The sequence below is a fragment of the Camelus bactrianus genome, chromosome 2, assembly GCF_048773025.1.
Source record: "Camelus bactrianus isolate YW-2024 breed Bactrian camel chromosome 2, ASM4877302v1, whole genome shotgun sequence".
NCBI lineage: Eukaryota > Metazoa > Chordata > Mammalia > Artiodactyla > Camelidae > Camelus > Camelus bactrianus.
This window is the reverse complement of record NC_133540.1, coordinates 11,699,284-11,716,860: the sequence shown is the minus strand read 5'-3', so window position 1 is coordinate 11,716,860 and position 17,577 is coordinate 11,699,284. Positions and strand designations below refer to the sequence as shown.

Below are 17,577 nucleotides of genomic sequence, written 5' to 3'. Positions count from 1 at the left end.
GGTAAACGGCATCACTCAAATTTCACAAATGAGGGAATGTACTTAAGCCATGAAAACAACTTACATATTCATCATCAGGAAAGAAAAGAGTAAAGATTTTACTTACAATATTCACTGACAAAACTTTCCTCCATACTAAGACTACATAGAACCAATTCAGTCTTTGTAAATTTTTCTGTCAATAAGCACCGCTAGAGAAAAACAAGCAACATCATTAGCAATGGTTGGACTTTCAAAGCCCACTCCTATTTTGCACTATAATCATTTGTAATGTTTTGTTTTTAGTGTTTACAGAGCACTAAAATAAAAAAATATAAACTTTTTAAGTCATTGCCTGAGAATGCAACATTTGTGAAAATGTACAATTTCAATTTATGCCACTCTGTCTCACATTCTCACTGGTGTGTCTCCTTTGAAGGCTTCATCAAACTGAGACCGCTAAAATCGTTCATTTATGGACTCACAGGAGTTCGGGAAACCACTCAACACGGGGCTGATCAGAGGAGCCATTGAGAAAGCATCCTGTGCAGCCTGGGTTCCAGCCCTGAGTCTGCCAGCGCCAGCTGTGTGAGATTTTGGACAAGCTGCCCCATCTCTCAATCCCTCAGCTGCAAAAAAGGAGACACTGATACCTACCCTTAAACACCTGCTATGAGGTAAAACATGAGGAAAGCATTTTAGCCTTAGGGAGGTGTCCACTCAGAGCAAGTTTGGTCATTATGATGATGAGGATTACTTTTAATAAGTTAAGGCAGACAAAAAATTAGAAATCACCATAAAGGAGAAACATTTTACGTCAATTAGCATTTCCTTTTGAATGGATTGCAGATAGTTTTATAGAACTTTTTAATAAACCAAATTTTGTCCACTAATTATAGATTTACAGGTTCATGGACATGTCTCCAGAAAAAGAATTAGAGGCCTCTAATCTCTGAATACTAAGAAAGAAAAGTTTAAAAAAAATCACGGGGGAGATTATACCTCACTTGAGAGAGTATGTGCTCAGCATGCATGAGACCCTCAGTTCAAACACCAGTAACTCCATTTAAAGATTTTTTTTCAAGAAATGGAGAATTAAATCAAAAAGTTGGAGGAATACAGAATTTTTTTAGAGACTCAAGTCAGATTAAAGATGGGGGAAAAATATCCATTTCTCATATGAAATCTTGAGAACTATGTAAACCGGATCTGAGTTGTCTAATCTTTTAACATTATTCATGAATTCATATTACCAAGTCTTAAAACTGCCTGATAAACCACAATGGTGATACTGATCATAACAGCTGCCAACACGGATCGAGCTCCGGCTAGGACTGCTCTGTTCGGCCATCTCTTCCCCTGAGGCCACACCAGGCTCAGAGCACTAAATTTTGTCATTCATGAGCATCTCGTTTAAGTCCTCCCTTTGTGCTCCTCAGTCTCCCCTCACCAGCCCCTCTGAGGGAAGCACTGTTATCATCTTCCCCACCCGCAGGTAAGGCCACTGAGGCACAGAGACTAAACCTGCTCCAGGTCACATCGGCATAAAAGGACGTCTATATTTCTGCTGTTTTACTATTGACAAAGGAATCTGAGATATCAATTCAAGGGAGACTGTTAAATAATCAAGTCTGTCAGGTCTTCACCTCAAAGAGCAGATACTATAGATTCCTGATGTAGGATGAGGCTGCCGCCACAAACTGACTCAGCTTGAAATTAATATCCAAGATGAAGCAGCGGATACACGTAAATATTCACGATTGTCAACTCCGCTCACGGGTCTGGGCCCTTCACTGCCTGAACGGGGGTGAATCCCCCACCCCTGTCAGGGATGGAAGCGCGGCTCTTCCCAGTGTCACCCAGGCTTCACGGGCTGTTTCCCCCCACAGGATCTCCACAACGATTAAAAATCTCTCAAGATTTTTACACCATGCAATACTGAAAGACATTTCTGCAGATGGAGCACTTTCTCAGGCTTAAAAATTTTTTGCTTACACTCAGCAAGGGGGAAAATAACACATGACTCTGCAAAGTCTCTGAGCCTCACCACTCACAGGAGTAGAATGGCCTCAGCACAAGATGACACTTCACGGATGAGAACAAAATAAATCCGCCCCCAACCACAGGCACTCCCAGAGACAGCGCTCAGCAGTCTTCTGCACACTCACGGTTGTGCAGCCCTCACCACCATCTATTTCCAGAACAATTCATCACCCCAGAAGAACACCCCTGCCACTAGCAGTCACTCCCCAACCCCTCTCCACCCAGCCCCTTGCAACAATCACCTGCTCTCTGCCTCTGCATGTGACTATTCTGAGCATTTCAGATCACTGAAGTCAACAATATGTGGCCGTTTGTGTCTGCTTCCTTTCACTTAACGTGCTGTTATCAAGGCTCGTCCATGTTGAAGTGGTATGAGCATCTCTCTCTTTTTTTTTTTTTTTTTTGAAAGTGTTAAAGTTAATTAGAAGGTGGTAAGTACTATCAAGAAGAGTAGAGAGGAGCATAAGTGATTGGGTTTCAAAGGGAAAAGGGCGGGTTGAGCAGTCAGGGTGGACTTCCCAGAGCAGGTGGTCTTTTTCATATTCCCCTTTATTTATTTTTTCTTTTTTATTCACTCTTACGTCTGAATAATGTTCCACTACATGGAGATACTACATTCTGTTCATCCATTCAGCAGCTATGTATGGACGAGGTACAGAAGAATGAGTGTAAGAGGTGACTAGGCAGGGATGGCATTTAAGCAAAGGGCAAGATGTGCTTTCAAAAAAAAAAGAAAAAGCCAACAGAGGCACAAGGAAATTCAGCGCGTTTCTGAGAAAGTGCATGCTTGCTTCAGCATGACTGCCGTGCAGGGCTGGGGGGGTGGGGAGTGACAGGAGACACAATGAGGGAGTAACCTGAGAATATTCCCCACGCAAGCAGCTCAGCCAATTCTCCTCCTTCATCCTGTATTTTAGAGCCATTTTTGATAGGTTTTCTATTTCAAGTAACAGTACTTAGTTACATCTGATCATCTGCATCAGATCACCTTACCTCCAAGCCACAGAAAGTCATTCACTGACTGGAGCAGCTCCAAGACATAACGGTGATGGACCAGGGAGTCTTGCAGCATCCCGGCCTGCAGGCACAAACCCCCACATGTTCCATGGTGATGTCCGGAAAGTAAAATGCATGGAAATATCTCACTGCTTGTGCACGATATCTGCCCCCAAATTGCCCCAAAATCATGCTGACAAAGCACTACTGAGCCCTCTCACTACAAAAAAAAAAGAAAAGATAGAGAGAGAGACAACAGAAAAGAAAAGAATAAAGCTAAGAAGGCATATTTAGGGTCTTCCATTGAAAACCAGCAAGCATCACTGCCAGTATCTCAGCTGGAATGGTCCTGTCTTCAAAAACCACTGCACAGTTACATTGCAAACGTGATAGACATATATGTATTCCACGTAGATGATATTACAGTAGGATTTTTCTTTTCAAAATTTCCAGTTGCAACATTAACACGAGAGTTTATGTTTCAGCTTTAAAAAAATCAATTATCTTCCACTTTCTTAATTTTGAACCTATTATTATTTTATAAAGGGTGCTATGCTGCAAATTATAAACCAACTGTTTGGCTTCTGCCAACAAGAACTTTATGACTTCACTATTTCAAAGCAAGATTTAATGATGCTTTGAAATGTGGGGCCTGGGGCGATCACTAACAGCTCTTTAAATACTGACAAGGATGTGCTATTTAAGTAATGCAAAGGCTCTAAATCTACATTAACTCAGAAACCAAAGAAACTACACCAAAGCCTTACTTTATCATTTTTAAATTTTGCTATGCTTTTGAATATTAAATTTCTTAAAAGATAAGATTTTTTTTTGAGAAAGACAGCAGCTGTATTAAATTTCCTCTCACCAAGAAAGCAATCTTTATCAAGAATAAATACCCCTATGGAAATCCAAAAGACGGGACGTTTCTAGCTAAGTGAATATGCAGATCTCAACACAAGCCTAAATCCTATCAGATCTCACCCGAACGAGCTCAACAAAGTCCTGGACTACCCTGAAACTTAGCTCTACTGTTCCAAATGTTGGCTGAGCTAAGATCATCACACAAGGCAGGGAAGAAGAGAAAAGTCCACCTGGCTGCATCCGTTTTCTTCCAGCCACAAGGTGCCGTTAGGGGGTCTCCGTTAATAAGCCCTCCCCATGAGGAAATCCGGCATCCACACTGCCCCAGCCGTCCCCAAGCAGCCCCGACGCCCCTCTCCCACTGGTGGCTCCCCAGCCTGTCAATGGTCTTCTAATGACCCTCCCAGTTGCTGGCACTCTCCCCCTCTTCCCCGCTTCACACACACACACACACACACACACACACACACACACACACACACAGCCAGGACAGCCTTCCCAAAGCACAAATTTGATTACGTCACCCCCACTTCAAACCCTTCAGAGGCTCCCTGGTAGAGTTCTAGCCCCACCCCCGACCCTGCTCGCCCACTTTCACCACAGTACCCAGGTCCACAATGACCTCAGGTGCCCCCTGACATGCTGCTAATTCCCACTTGCCTCCAGGCTCATTTTGACGGTTTGTCAAGGAAGCCTTCCTTCCCTCGAACCTCTGCCCTTTGGGTTAGGTGCCCCTGCTGTGTTCCTAGAACATTCTACGCTAAGACAACTTCTGACACTGCTAAGCTCTCAAGAAGCAATACATTTTTCTTACTACTGTGAGTCCACCCTCTCTCCCCTGGACACTCAGAATTGCATGTGTTATGAATAAATGAATGAAGGGGTGGGTCTCCAAGGGACGGGCAGAGTTGCTCTCGCCAACCCCGACCCATTCTTTCTGTAGAACATCAGAAACAAAACCAGGAGTACCTCTCCTGAGGGTCACTTTCTGCTGACACACTTCACTGCCTCTTCTGTGTCAGTTCTAGTAAAAAAGCAAGCTCCTCCAAAACCCTCCATCCCTAGGACCACTCCAGGGTCCTCCCAAGCAGGGGCACCCTCCACCCTGGACCACACAGTGCACTCTCACCGAGTCCCCACACCACAAGCCTCCAGGCCTCTACCCGGGCTGCTCCTGCCACCTGAGTCACCCTCTTGATTCCTTCTCCTGGCTGACTCTTACTCTGTCCTCATAACTGAATGTAGAGCCCATTTCTTCAAGGAAGCCCTCTCTGATCATGTCCTTTAGCTCTTGGCTGGGCTCCGTCTACAGCAGGACTGCTTGGCGACCAAATGTTGTTTGTCCACCTGCTCCTCGGAGACCATGACCACTTGGAGGCCACGTGGGAAAAAGGAGTGAGACGACAAGAGGGGTGGGAAGAGCAAAAAGCAAAATCACAGCCCAAGTCCCAGATTCAAGGATTCCGTCTCAGAAGAAAAGAATAAAATATTTCATACGTATGTCATTTGGCTATGAGTTTTGTGGCTCATGGAAAGCAAGAGGTTGGTGTTCTAGTCTAAAATCCAAGTTACATGCAAAGAAATGTACATATTCATATCCAAAGGAAACCAGAGCTGCTCAACAACAGTTTGCAGTTAAAATCAAAGGAACTTTGATAAAGGCAAACTCTCTCTCTCTCTTTTTTTTTTTTTTTGTATCATATAGTTGTAGAAGTATTTGTATAACTAAGTGATGGCTACAGCCTATGATTCTGCACTGGAGTGTTTGGGGCTGAGGAAGCCCAGATTACATGCACTGTGTAAATACAATCACACCAACACACTGACAGGCGCCCTAGTGGCTGAGCTGAAATTCCAAAGCAGACAACCTTACGTAGCAAGACAGCTCTCATTAGAAAGTAAGGTATGCAATGTTCTGTACTCAATTACATACGTTATATGGGCCATTAAACGATAGTGCATCTTGTCTAATGAAACCCCAAAATAAATTGTTAACGTCGATTTTCTCCTTCTGACCCTTCTTTGCTAATTTTGGATATCAAACCCTCACTCCATACGGAAAGCTCAGATCTACGCTGCAGCAGGTTACATCCCGTGGAAGAAAGCCTATCAAGGGAGAACTGGAGAGTTTCCCTTCAGAAGCTGCTAAGTCTGGTTTTGCACCTGTACGTCATTTGCAACCACGTCAGCGTCAAAGGAGTAAGACCTTAACTCTGTGGGGCGAAAATCACTGTGGTGCTTCTGAACCATTAAAGAACACTGAGCTTTGAGAAACAGTCCTGAGGCACTTAAATCGTACTTTTTGTGAAAGGCTCCAAAACTGACCCAATTCACCTATCCAGGTACAACAGGGAGGTACCGGAATTAGTAGATAGAACATGCCCTTGAAGTCTGACAAGGCCCTGCTTTAATCCTGCTACAGCATTGACTAGCCGCTAAACGGACCAATCCCTTAACCCCTCTGAGAAGGCTTCCCAATCTGCAAAAGGGGGCTGCCACCACCCACCTGGGAGACATGGATGTGAATGCAACACGCAAGTAGTGCGGCCGACTGGTACCTGACACGAGGCCTGGCTAGTTTCCCTCCGCTGCCCTTCTCCCCCTTTAAACTTGCATTGTTCCCCCTGGTAAGGGTCAAGCCCCCGGACCAGACTGCCCGATTCTTCTGTGTATCCCCGGATACATGCCTTACCTTTAGGAGGCCAGAAAAAGAACTATCTCCTCCAACGTCACTATCAATGTTCTTAAGAGTCTGGGTTTTTTTAACTCTATTTTGCAGGGAGACTATTCCAGAACTGTCCAACCACCATTCTCCACTTTGGCTCCTCTCCCAGCGCCCGTCCCTTCTCACCTCAAATCTTCTGTCTGCTGGCCTTTTGTTCGTGGGAAAGAGAGTCCGCTAGGGTGGAGACTCCCTAGGCCTCTGTCCCTCCCTCACAGGTGAGAGTGACTACCTTCTCCCCACTCCCCACTCCGACTCAAGCTTCCGAGGAGGTTCCCCTCCCAGACCATGCAGCCTCTGCATCATCCCAAGACGCGCACGCGTGGCCACAACCCTCCCTTCAGATTTCTTCCTGGGTGGCCCTGCCCACCCCGAAGACCCTTAAGGATAAATGCCATTGCTCTGAAAATCCCAAATGCCACTGACTGACACACCAAAGCTGCATGGTCTGGGCTTTCCTCCAACCCAGGCACAGCCCTGCCCTGCCTCAGCCTCAGTCTGCACCTCTCGAGATGAGCTCATCCAACTGCACGGCTGTGAACACCAGCTAAGAATGACGACCCCCAACGTGTATCTGTGGTCCGGCTCCTTCACCTGAGCACCAGGGACATAGACCCGAGTGCCTCTTTGAAGTCCTAACTTGGATGACAAATGGAATCTTAAAAATGCCTCATGTCCACCATTTACTCTAGAGTTCGATTCCTGGCAGGTACCTCCCAGGCTCCCGATTTTAGTAACAGACCCAGAACCCACCTAGGTGTTTGAGGTCACATTCAATTTCCCCTGTTCCTCCCCCCGGCCCTGCCCTGGAATCAGTCCTGTCATTTCTATCGCTAAGCCAGTCTCAAGTCTGGTTCTGCAAGGACCACGGATGGAACCCCACAAGCTCATAGCAAGGTGCAGTGCGTCACAGTCCTCCGAAGAGAGCTACCTGGAGAGGGAGGCATCTCCTGCCGCTGGTCACCTCAGAAGGCACTGGATTCTCACAAAGGAGTCCCAGGAGAAGGGACTCAAGTTTCTCCTGTGGTCTGAACTTTGAAGGGCCCGAGGTTTGGGGCAGTTCCTAGTTAGCAGACACACCTGCCAGTGAGCAGATGAGGATGGGGGAACCCAGGCAAGGCTGTTCTCACTCCAACCCCTGGGCTATCGGGAGCCACGGGAAAGGCCTGTGTCCAAGGCACAGCCCAGCCTTCACAGATCCCAGCCTGCATTTGCCAACCCAGATAGCCTAGACCCCTACTTGCTACTCTTACTTCTGTTCTGTTCCCCCCCAGAATGCGATGGACTCTTTCAGAAAGTCTGGCCTGTCTCAAGCGAGACCAAGTCATTGAAGGATGAAGTGTCCACAATTTGACCAGGGCATGAAAGGAGAAACAAGGTCTCATGGCCAGCATGACTTTGGTGGCCAAACCCTTTCCCCGGGTGAGATGAACCAGGGTGTGGTTGAGAATGCATGGTCACTTCACGGCTGACTGGGGTGTTGGAGGCTCACTACCGAAAACTAACGACACGGCCGTCAGTGGTGGACGTCAGCTGCAACAGACACGGAGTCAGCTATTTACTGCCAACATGGGTTAATAGTAAAGGCTGGTACAGGGAGGCCTGCATGGCTGCTGAGGCAAACCACAGACCCGGCTCTGAATGCCCACTGGCTGGAGCAGAGAGGAAGCTACGGTCCCCTTTAGCGGTCCCTGTGTCCACCAGATCCAAGTGAGCCAGCTACTTAGGAGAAGGCCATGTTGTTCTGATACTCAGAAAAACCAGCCTCGTAAAGGGAAAATAAGAGTGGCATGGAGTTTAGACCCGCTCCTGCCTCTCTATGAAGGCAAAGTAAAGTAAATGGCACGGGGAAGGTGAATGCAAAAACAAAAAACAAAAAAAACATAAAACCGGTGACTGCTTCCTCCAACAGCATCCCCTGCAGCTGCTCATCTCCGAGCCTGCCACTTTCTCACCAGTGACTAACCGGCCAGGAAGCTCCGTCACGCACGTCACACAGCGACAGCCCGGAACCGCGTGCTAAGCACGTTTGTGTGAAAGACAGAATAAAGGAAGATGCTGCAGATTTTGACTTTCCAAGTTTAAATACTCCATGAAAAAATCCCTCAGCAGCCGCCTAATTCAATTCGCATCTCGCTTCTTCAAAACAATCAAACAAATTTAATAAGTGCGCATTTGTCACCAAACATAAGGAAGACCAAACTGGTTCCTCAAAGCAAGGATTTTAACAGGTATCAAACCCCAGTGGGTGATGTGCTAACAAAGCAAAAATTCCAAAAAACTAGAAAATAAAAAGATGACTAGGATAATATATGGATCAAGGCAACTGTTAAGGTTTTTGCTTTTTAAAGCGATGGGGACAGCACGGAGGACAATCTGGCTATTTCCAATGCAGGGTGTGCACAGTCCACTTTTCAGACGCAACAACATGCTCACAGGGCGGTACAAGATAGAAAGGGAAATAGAAAAAGGAAAAGAGGAACAGCGAAAATTAGAAACACATGAGAACAAAAATAACTGACAGCAATTACAAGTATTTAGGTGAGTTTGGTGAGGACAGGGATGAGGGAACGGTGAGACCCACCCTCACCTATTGTTCCAGGGAAGGCAGGGGCCTGAGGCGAGGGGCGCTGCCGGGGGACCCCAACGTGGTCAGCGCCCCAAACCTAAAATTCACCTAGATGCGTGTAGACAGCTTTTGAGCTACAAAATGTGGTCGCATTTCAAGCTGGACAATTTTACTCACTCCCACCAAGAGTAACAGGAGAGAATTAGGCTCTGTTCCTGCACGAAAGCATTGTTTAAAAAAGTAATGACTGTGGAATAGTAAAAGCAACAATGGAGTAAAAGTGACTGGAGGAGAGCGTACTTGACCCGAGCTCACAGGCCGCGTTATCTCACTGACGTTCAGATGCTGGCTGAGCCCTTACGGTTCCAAAACAGACAGACCCACCAGGAGGGAGGTTTAATGCGCTGCTGTATTTTGATGCCGAGAGCCATGCCTGGTACACGAGGTTCTGGGTAAACAATGGTGACAGTGTCAACCACTATGGGCTAAGCACACAACCAGCTACTCCGCCAAATCCCAAGGACACACTTCAAAAGGCAAAAACAAGCTGGCATTCTCTGGTGGGTCTGCAGACTCAGAGCCAAGCAGTTGCTGAGCAAACATGTCACCAGTGCCTCCTGTGACAAGAGAGGAGGCACTGGCCAGGGGGCTGAGGCAGGGCTCCAGGCCTCCACTGCTACCTACCATTCTGTGCAGGGGGAGATGGTGGTCCCTGCTTACGTTGCACCGATGCACCTACATTGACTGACACCTGGGGACTGAGCAGGAGGTGACAGGTGACGGGAATGGAGGCAGCCTGGGAGTGGCACGGTGCTGGCATCTGTGCCCTCAGCTTTGCCCAGACCACTACATCTGCCATCTCATCTACAAGAAGCAGAAGGGGAGAAAGCCGTGTAGATCAAAGGGCCCTGCGAGGACAAGTACAGGTCATGGCCACGACATGCCTCGCCCCTTCATTAAGCCATAGAGGTATGTCCGGGGAGGAAGTGAAAATTCATCCAGAGTCCGCCAGGCACCACAAGCAGGTGGGACTCGGGTCCCCTGTGCCTGTCACTCACAGGACTGGTCTGGACTATCTTTTTATCAATTCTCTGGCATCTTCTCCTCCAACTTACCAACAACCAGAAAGTAGAATCTGATTTTAGACTCACAGAGAATCGCAGAACACCTCCTCCACAACGGGCCCGGCAGCACGTGCCAGGTCCTCCGACCGTCACCTGTGGGACCGCCATGAGCCCTCTCCAGAGTCAAGGCCCGAGGCCGTAGGCCGGGGGGACAGAGATTCTCACAATCTCCCCAGCAAAGGGGGACCACCTCTCGGCAAAGGCATTTCACCCTCTTTGCCCAAGGGATATCTCGATAGATACACAGGGAAACAGAGCAGAAGTTGGGGGGGTAGGCAGCCCAGAAGAGCTCGTCTGAACTTCCAAGGCAAAGTGGGTCCGCTGACTTAATCACAGGGACAAAGTGAGGACGAATCTTTCCCTGCTGTGCCCCATAATCCGTGACACGCCTTTCCCTGCGTAAGGAGCTCATTTGGAAGCCCCTGGCAGTGTTTCTGTTGTCCTAAATTGGCATGGTGGTTGTCAGGCAGGGAGAGAGGGCCTGAGCCGTGCAGATGCTGGACCTGGGAAGCAGGAGACACTGGCTCCACCCCCAGCTCGACCAGCGCCTCATTCTGCATCTCAGGATTCAGCATGACATCTATAAGTAAAGGGATGAGACTGTCCCAGGACAGGCTGTCCAACAGGAATGAAATGTGAGCCATGTAAAGAAAGTTTCCCAGTTGCCACATTTAAAGAGGTAACCCCCCAAAAAAAAACCCTAGAAACTGATTTTAAGAACATATCTTATCCTACTGTATGTAAAATACTATCATTTTGACATGTAATCAATAAAGAAAGTAACAAGATAGTTTACATTCTATTTACTAGACAAGTCTCAGCGTCTGATGTGCATTTGACGTAGAGCACATCTCAGCTCAGAGCAGCCTCCTCCCCAGCTCTCCTAGCATCAGTGGCTTTGGCTAATCTATTGGACAGCAACTCCAGGGGTCACACCAGGGTAATTGGCTGAAAAGCGGGAGTAAGTGTCCATAATAACCCTAAAAGAATCTCTCTGAAACAAAGGCGGATTCACTTTTAAACGTCTGAAACCCGGCGGGTTGCTCCTCCCTCACGCCTTGGCTACAAGACAGCCCTCCTCCTTGCTGATCCCTTTCTGGATGTAGGGAAGCAACCCTTCATTTAGCCAGGGTGGCCGGGCATCCAGGTAGACTTTCCTGCTCTCTGTGTACAGCCCCACGAAGTCCTCATTCTCAAACAGGATGTACAGCAGGAGGATCTTGTCCCCAGAATTGTCGGATGCACCGTCCAGCCACTTGGACTTGATCATGATGAAGAGAGACTCAGTGAAGTTCTCGATCCTCTTCTCCACCACCCTGCAGTCCTCGTAAATTGAAGGCCACGTCGGTGCGCGGCTGCTCGGACACCTCCCCATGCAGCACAAAGACAAAGAGCCGAGAGTCATAAAGCGTGGTGCCATACAGCTCCTCTGCACGTGGAGCTTCTCGAAGGTCTTGGCCAAGAGGCAGTCGGTAATGGTGACAAGGCCCACGACCTTGTGGTGGGTCTGGAAGTCGCTCCACCCATTATCGGGCGCATAGTGGTGACTCTAGTGGATACAGAATGCCCACTGCCAGCCGCACTGGCTGATCTGCCTCACCAAGGAGATTCGCTTATAGATGGCCAACAAATTCTGCTCTGAGATGATCCCCACGGGTTGGACCACCACGGGGAGGGTCTGGTGGTCCTCAGCACACTGCACGTAGTCAGGGATGTTCATGTTGCAGGCCCTGACGAGAGGGAAGAGGAGACCGAGGTACATACTGTGCTGCGGGCTTCGGGCCTCACTGGGTTGCGGTGACCTGGTGTGTACCAGTCAGAAGGCAGGGGAAGCCCAAGCAAAGCCAGGGGTACAGTTTGTCCTCAGCGTCTGCACATGGCTACCGCAGCTCAGATCACATTACGCAGCTTTTGGCCTAGGCTTCCGCCCTCTGCAGAAAAGGGTCATTTCTTATTTTCTGTTTCCAAGCACCTAGCCATGCCCTGATGCAATGTCAGTGCTCAAAACTGCTGAATAAAGGAATGAATAAAGGAACTGCTTCCACACCCCTCAGCAGGATATAATGCAAAGAAACACAGTAGGATCAAAAGACCTGGATTTCAACTCCAATTTATTTGAACTCCTAAGATGAAGAATACTTGATAAGAAAACTTGCTTTGGGGAGGAAGGTACAGTTCAGTAGTAGAGCACATGCTTAGCATGTATGAGGTCCTGGGTTGAATCCTCGGTACCTAATTTTAAAAAAAATGAAACAAATAAATAAACCTATTTAATCCCCTCAAAAAATATTTCTTGAATTCCAAATTCAAGAAAAAATAAAACACCTTGCAATTGACACAACATTGTAAACATGAGTATACTTCAATTAAAAAAAAAATCCTTGCCTTACAAGAATATATCTGGATTATGGAAGTTTACAAGTGTAAAATGCCTAGGGTACCACCTGCATAAGAAGAAGGAACTGTACAAATTTACTATCCCTCATTTATGAGCTATATTTCCTTTGGGGGGTATATAACCTCTCAGAGCTAATTTTATCAGATTAAAAAAAAGAAGGAAACATTACCGGATTCTCCATACTGCTGAAGAATCAGATAAACCTATGATAGCATCTGACCCACGGAGTTTACTCAATAAATGCTTGTTGAATGAATGAATAAACAAGCAATGTGAATGCTGCTCCCTGCCACAGAACATCATGTTGGTACTGCCTGGAAATTCCAAGCCCACGTTTCACCCGACTCTACACTAACCATGGGTGACCTGGGCAGGCCTGTGGGCTCCTCTTAACCCCAGTTTAATCATGAATAGTAATGAGGGCAATAACAGAAACCTCAAAGGGTTAGTGAGTCATTACTGAATTGTATCCCAACTTTGCAAGATGGAACTTTTAAAGAAACTTGGGCAAAAAGTCCGTAGGCCCTCTCCATATTATCTCTTACAACTACATGGGAATCTACAATATATCTCAAAATAAAAAGTCTAATTTGTTAAAGAGGCTATTGAGGTTAAATGAGCTCACTGTCTCAAATAAGGAACACACAGTACAAATAGGTCAATGCCCAGCCCATGAGATACACTCAGTAAACATTCCCACTGAGCCCACTGGTCCCTCCAACTTCAGAGCACGATGATGTGTCCTCATGGCCAGAGGCCCCTGCACCTGAAACTAACAAAGCTAATGGTCCCAAATTTCAAGGGCCCCTGCCACCACCGTAGGTCTAATTTTGTACTTGTAATTTTTTTCTTTTATTAAATAGAAAAACGTAATTGCATAGCCTTCAGGTCACCAAAAGCTGACTACAGAGATCATGATGGCAGCCCTTCTTCGTGAAACAATAAAATGAAAAGCCATTTCCACAAGATCTCTGTGTAAATCTACTAGGGAACTTCATCCTGGACTGAGAGGAAGAGGACTGGGGAGGAGGGGGCAATCTGTGGCACACAGAACCATGGGCCACCTGTCCCACGATGGACTTTAGACCCAACACTCACCCTCAAGGAACTTCAAAATAGACACAGACAGAGTGCTGAGGATAAGATTTTTTTTCTTTTTAAAGAAATCCCTGATTCTTTCGCAGGTTTTGTTTCTACCGAGAAAAAAATGTCTTATGTTTATAATGTTTCACAAAAGACTTAAACTATTATCACCCCAACTTGACGCATTAAGAAACTGAGGGAGAGAGGTTTATCACATTGTGCAAGATTAGAGCGAGGCAAAAAAAAAAAAAAAAAGATTAGAGAGAGGCCACGTCGGACACTGTATTTAAACCCAAGTCCCTGTTCCAGTGCTCACACTAGAAAGTGGGATATACTGCCCCTTTACTGCCCTCTCCCTGCAATAAATGTCTGAAGAGTCTTTTCTGTGCCACCTGGAATCACAATCACTTCAATTTTCCACAAAGAGCTATGTCACTCCTTGGAGGATGTGTCAAAATCTATATGTTGAATGGGAGGAGAGATTTGTATTTTCTGTTTCTCAAAGGAAACATGGCTTAAAAGGAACTGAAAAGCACTTTTCTAGTCTAAGTCTTCATTGTGCAGAGAAGGAAACGGATGCTCAGAAGAGATGAGGAAAGGGCCTTATTAACAAATATTGCCTCAGCGCAGCACCAAGCCAGGCTTGGGCACTTCTGGGGGAGGATATGGAAGGCCCAGGAGAATGAGTCTTAGAAAACGGAAAGAGAAGAAGCATACAAGGCCCCGTCTCTACACCACCATACCATGAAGTTCCACCAAATTACCCAGTATGGGTGCAGCCAAATTTAAGGTGGGCTAAACAGGTTAAAGAAGCCTGGAAGTTTCAACCATAGTGGAAATTCCAACATTTACTATGTTTTTTTCCCAGTTCAAGCATCAGCCCAGTGGGCACTCTGTACCAGGAACTACACGAGGCCTGGAGTTCTCCCAAATACACAACTCTTATATCACGTGTGCAAACCACACACAGGCCCACCAGAAGGAAAATGCCCACAGATAAGGTGGAATTACTGAAACTGAAAGCAGCCAACCAGCATATATTACTAGCAAAAACGGTCCTGCTAGAAATAGACTCATGGACATAGAAAGCAAACTGTGGTTAGCAGGCAGGAAAAGGGGGATAAACAGATACACATTAATAAATATAAAATAAATGACAAGGACCTACTATATAGCACAGGGAACTATATTCAATTTCTTGTAATGAGTTGTACTAAAAACAATCTAAAACATATGTAGATACATATGCATATGTTTATAACTGAATCTCTGCTGTGCATCTGAAACTAACATTCTAAATTGACTACACTTCAATAAAAAATAATTTTAAAAAATAAGTAAAAATAAAAGCAACGCCATTTAGAAAAAATAAAAGAATACTCTGATCCCCTTAACTGTAGGTGCTGGAGAATTCTGGTTACAAAAACCAAGTCCACTGGATCACTCCAGCACTGGCTGTCACTCTTTCTGACCATCAGAGAGTCACTTGGCTTCAGTGAGTTTACTTTTCTCTTCTGTGAAAGGCTACAGTTGCAACTAACGATGTATAGAATCTCATCATTCACAAACCCAACAATTAAAGAGGACTTCCCATAGGCCAGGCTCTGGAAATATGAAAATATAGGGTCCGAGATATATTCATGGGTAGAAGAAATTTATGCCATAAAGACATTAATTCTTCTTGCTTTGATAGACAGATTCAATACAATTCTGTTTAGATTTCCTACCAGAGTTTTTATGGGTAACAAGATAATTTATGGTCAGGAACAACCAAGAAACTTCTTTAGAACCAGCACTGGGAAGGGGTGGATAGGTCATTCATTTCCACTGGTCTTTCTGAAGTGATGAAAACGTTCTGGAATATTAATGATTGCACCACTGTGAATATGCTAAAGGTGCTGAATTGTAGCATTTAAGTGGGTGGACTTCATGGTGTGTGAACAATATCACAATAAAGATGTTAAATGAAAAAGTATTTCTTGACAATTATTTTTCCCTCTATACTACTAGTCTGCCCCACAATTTAAGAAGAACAAAAAAACCAAAACAAACCAAATTTTGCCAGGAGCTCTTTAGGACTGCAAAGTCCCTGAGTCTCCAACTCCTCTGGTGGTGCTGTTCCTGTTAACACACCCTAGCTGGGCTGGGCTAGTTAGGGACTGTAAGTATCTTTTTAAGAAAGACGGCCACACGTTTCACCCTGGGAGAGGGAAGGATGGAGGATGTCACAGCCTCATGCCTTCAGCTCATTTTTAACTGAACCAAGCCTTGCTTTCAACACTGTAATCCCTCTCACTATAAAAACAGTGACATCATCAAGCACCGCCATCAAAACACGTGAAAGTGTTCAAGGTACTTACCTGGGGCAGAAACACTGAGGGAGGAGACGGAAGCTCGCTCAGCACTGACGCTCCCTTTTCCCGACTCCAACAGGAGAAGCTGGGGTTCACAGCCGGAGGCTCTCAGCCCGGGGAGCAACGCCCACACCACTGAGCTGGTCCCCAGGGAGCGTGAAAGGGAGAGGAGGGCAGCCCCGGGGTCGCGGGTCAGGGAAAGCGGGGGGGGGGGGGGGACGCGGGCTGTAGCCCCGCTCGGAGGCCAGCCCCAGCCCCAGCCGCCCGCCCCCGTCCTGGTCCGCAGAACCCGCCCGCCCGGGACACAGCCAGCCCAGGGGCGGGGACGGGCCGGCGGCCGAGGAGAGGCAGCCAGGGAGGAGAGGACTCGCGGGCGGGAGAGGGGAAGGGGACGCCAGCCGCGGACTGAGGGGAGCCCGGCTGGGGCGAGAGGCGGCAGGTGCACACTTGGCCCTGAACAGCTGTGGCCGGGGCGCCAGGGCAGGAGCCAAAGTCCTACCGGGCGAAAGAGCTGAGAAGCCTTTGGGGCCGATCCCCGGCTCGGAGTTGCAGCTTCCAACCCTCGGTCCAGCTGGCACAGACTGCGCATGCGCAGGAGGGCCAGCGATCCTCTCTGGGTTCTGCAAGAGAAGTTGGGGAAAGGAGGGACGGAGAAGATGGGAGGAGGAGGGGAGAAGGGGAAAAGTGGAGGGAGAGACATGGACAGGAGGAGCAGAGAGAAGGCAGGGATCTGGAGTGTGGAGGAGAGTAGCAGAGATGGAGAGAAATAGTTTTAACTCTGGGGGCATCCTGAAGGAGGCAGCAGTCCTGCCTCTGCACACTTCTCTAACCCTTCAAGGCCCGCAGCTCATATTTTACCTCCCTGGCACAGCCCTCCACCCAAGGCTTCTGCAAGACCCCTACGGGGATCACACCCGTTGCCCCCAAGCGGAGCTGGGTTTCCTTTTGCTCTGGGAACCAAGCACCCGCAGGTGTTGTCGCTCAGAACTACCTTGGAAAGAGTACATATTCCCCTTTTACACGCTGGGACACAGGCAGGCAATATATCTGCCTTACCTCCACTGTCCCAGGTGTTGTGCTGGCGGGGACCGGGAGGTACAAAGTCAGATCCCAAAAGGAGCATACTGCCTGAGTTTTGGTGCATAGTCCCCATCCTTCCTGGGTAAACCACTCCCCACACTCGAGGAACCATCAAGGGCACACACTATGTCCCTGAGTGTGGGATAGCTGCCCTCAAATCCAGTGCCCAGCTTGCTAGGAAGATAGGAGTGTTACTGAGTCCAAATTCATTCTCCTTAATGCAGGACAGGCCAGTAAGTTGGGAGACCAGGTGTTGGGGCATGAAATAGCAACTTTCTGTAGACCTAGATGGCAAACTAATGTCCTGGAAAACCATCTCCCCAAGTCAGAATTCAGGCTCCTTTCCTACGAGCTTGGTTTTTGCA

General features: G+C 47.3%; 1 protein-coding gene across 50 annotated transcripts in view; it reads right to left on the bottom strand.

Annotated features, from left to right (window-relative positions):
- LOC141579475 (uncharacterized) overlaps nucleotides 1–17,577 on the bottom strand; it is a 195,019-nt gene that overhangs the window by 153,526 nt on the left and 23,916 nt on the right. For 46 of the 50 annotated variants that reach the window (XR_012511066.1, XM_074375954.1, XM_074375953.1 and 43 more), the window contains one exon: nucleotides 16,139–16,862. The gene's annotated coding sequence lies outside the window, so the exon portion shown is untranslated. Of the gene's footprint in view, nucleotides 1–3,015; nucleotides 3,101–16,138; nucleotides 16,863–17,577 lie in introns of all 50 variants that reach the window. The other 4 variants (XM_074375812.1, XM_074375874.1, XM_074375944.1 and 1 more) reach the window with 4 other exon arrangements.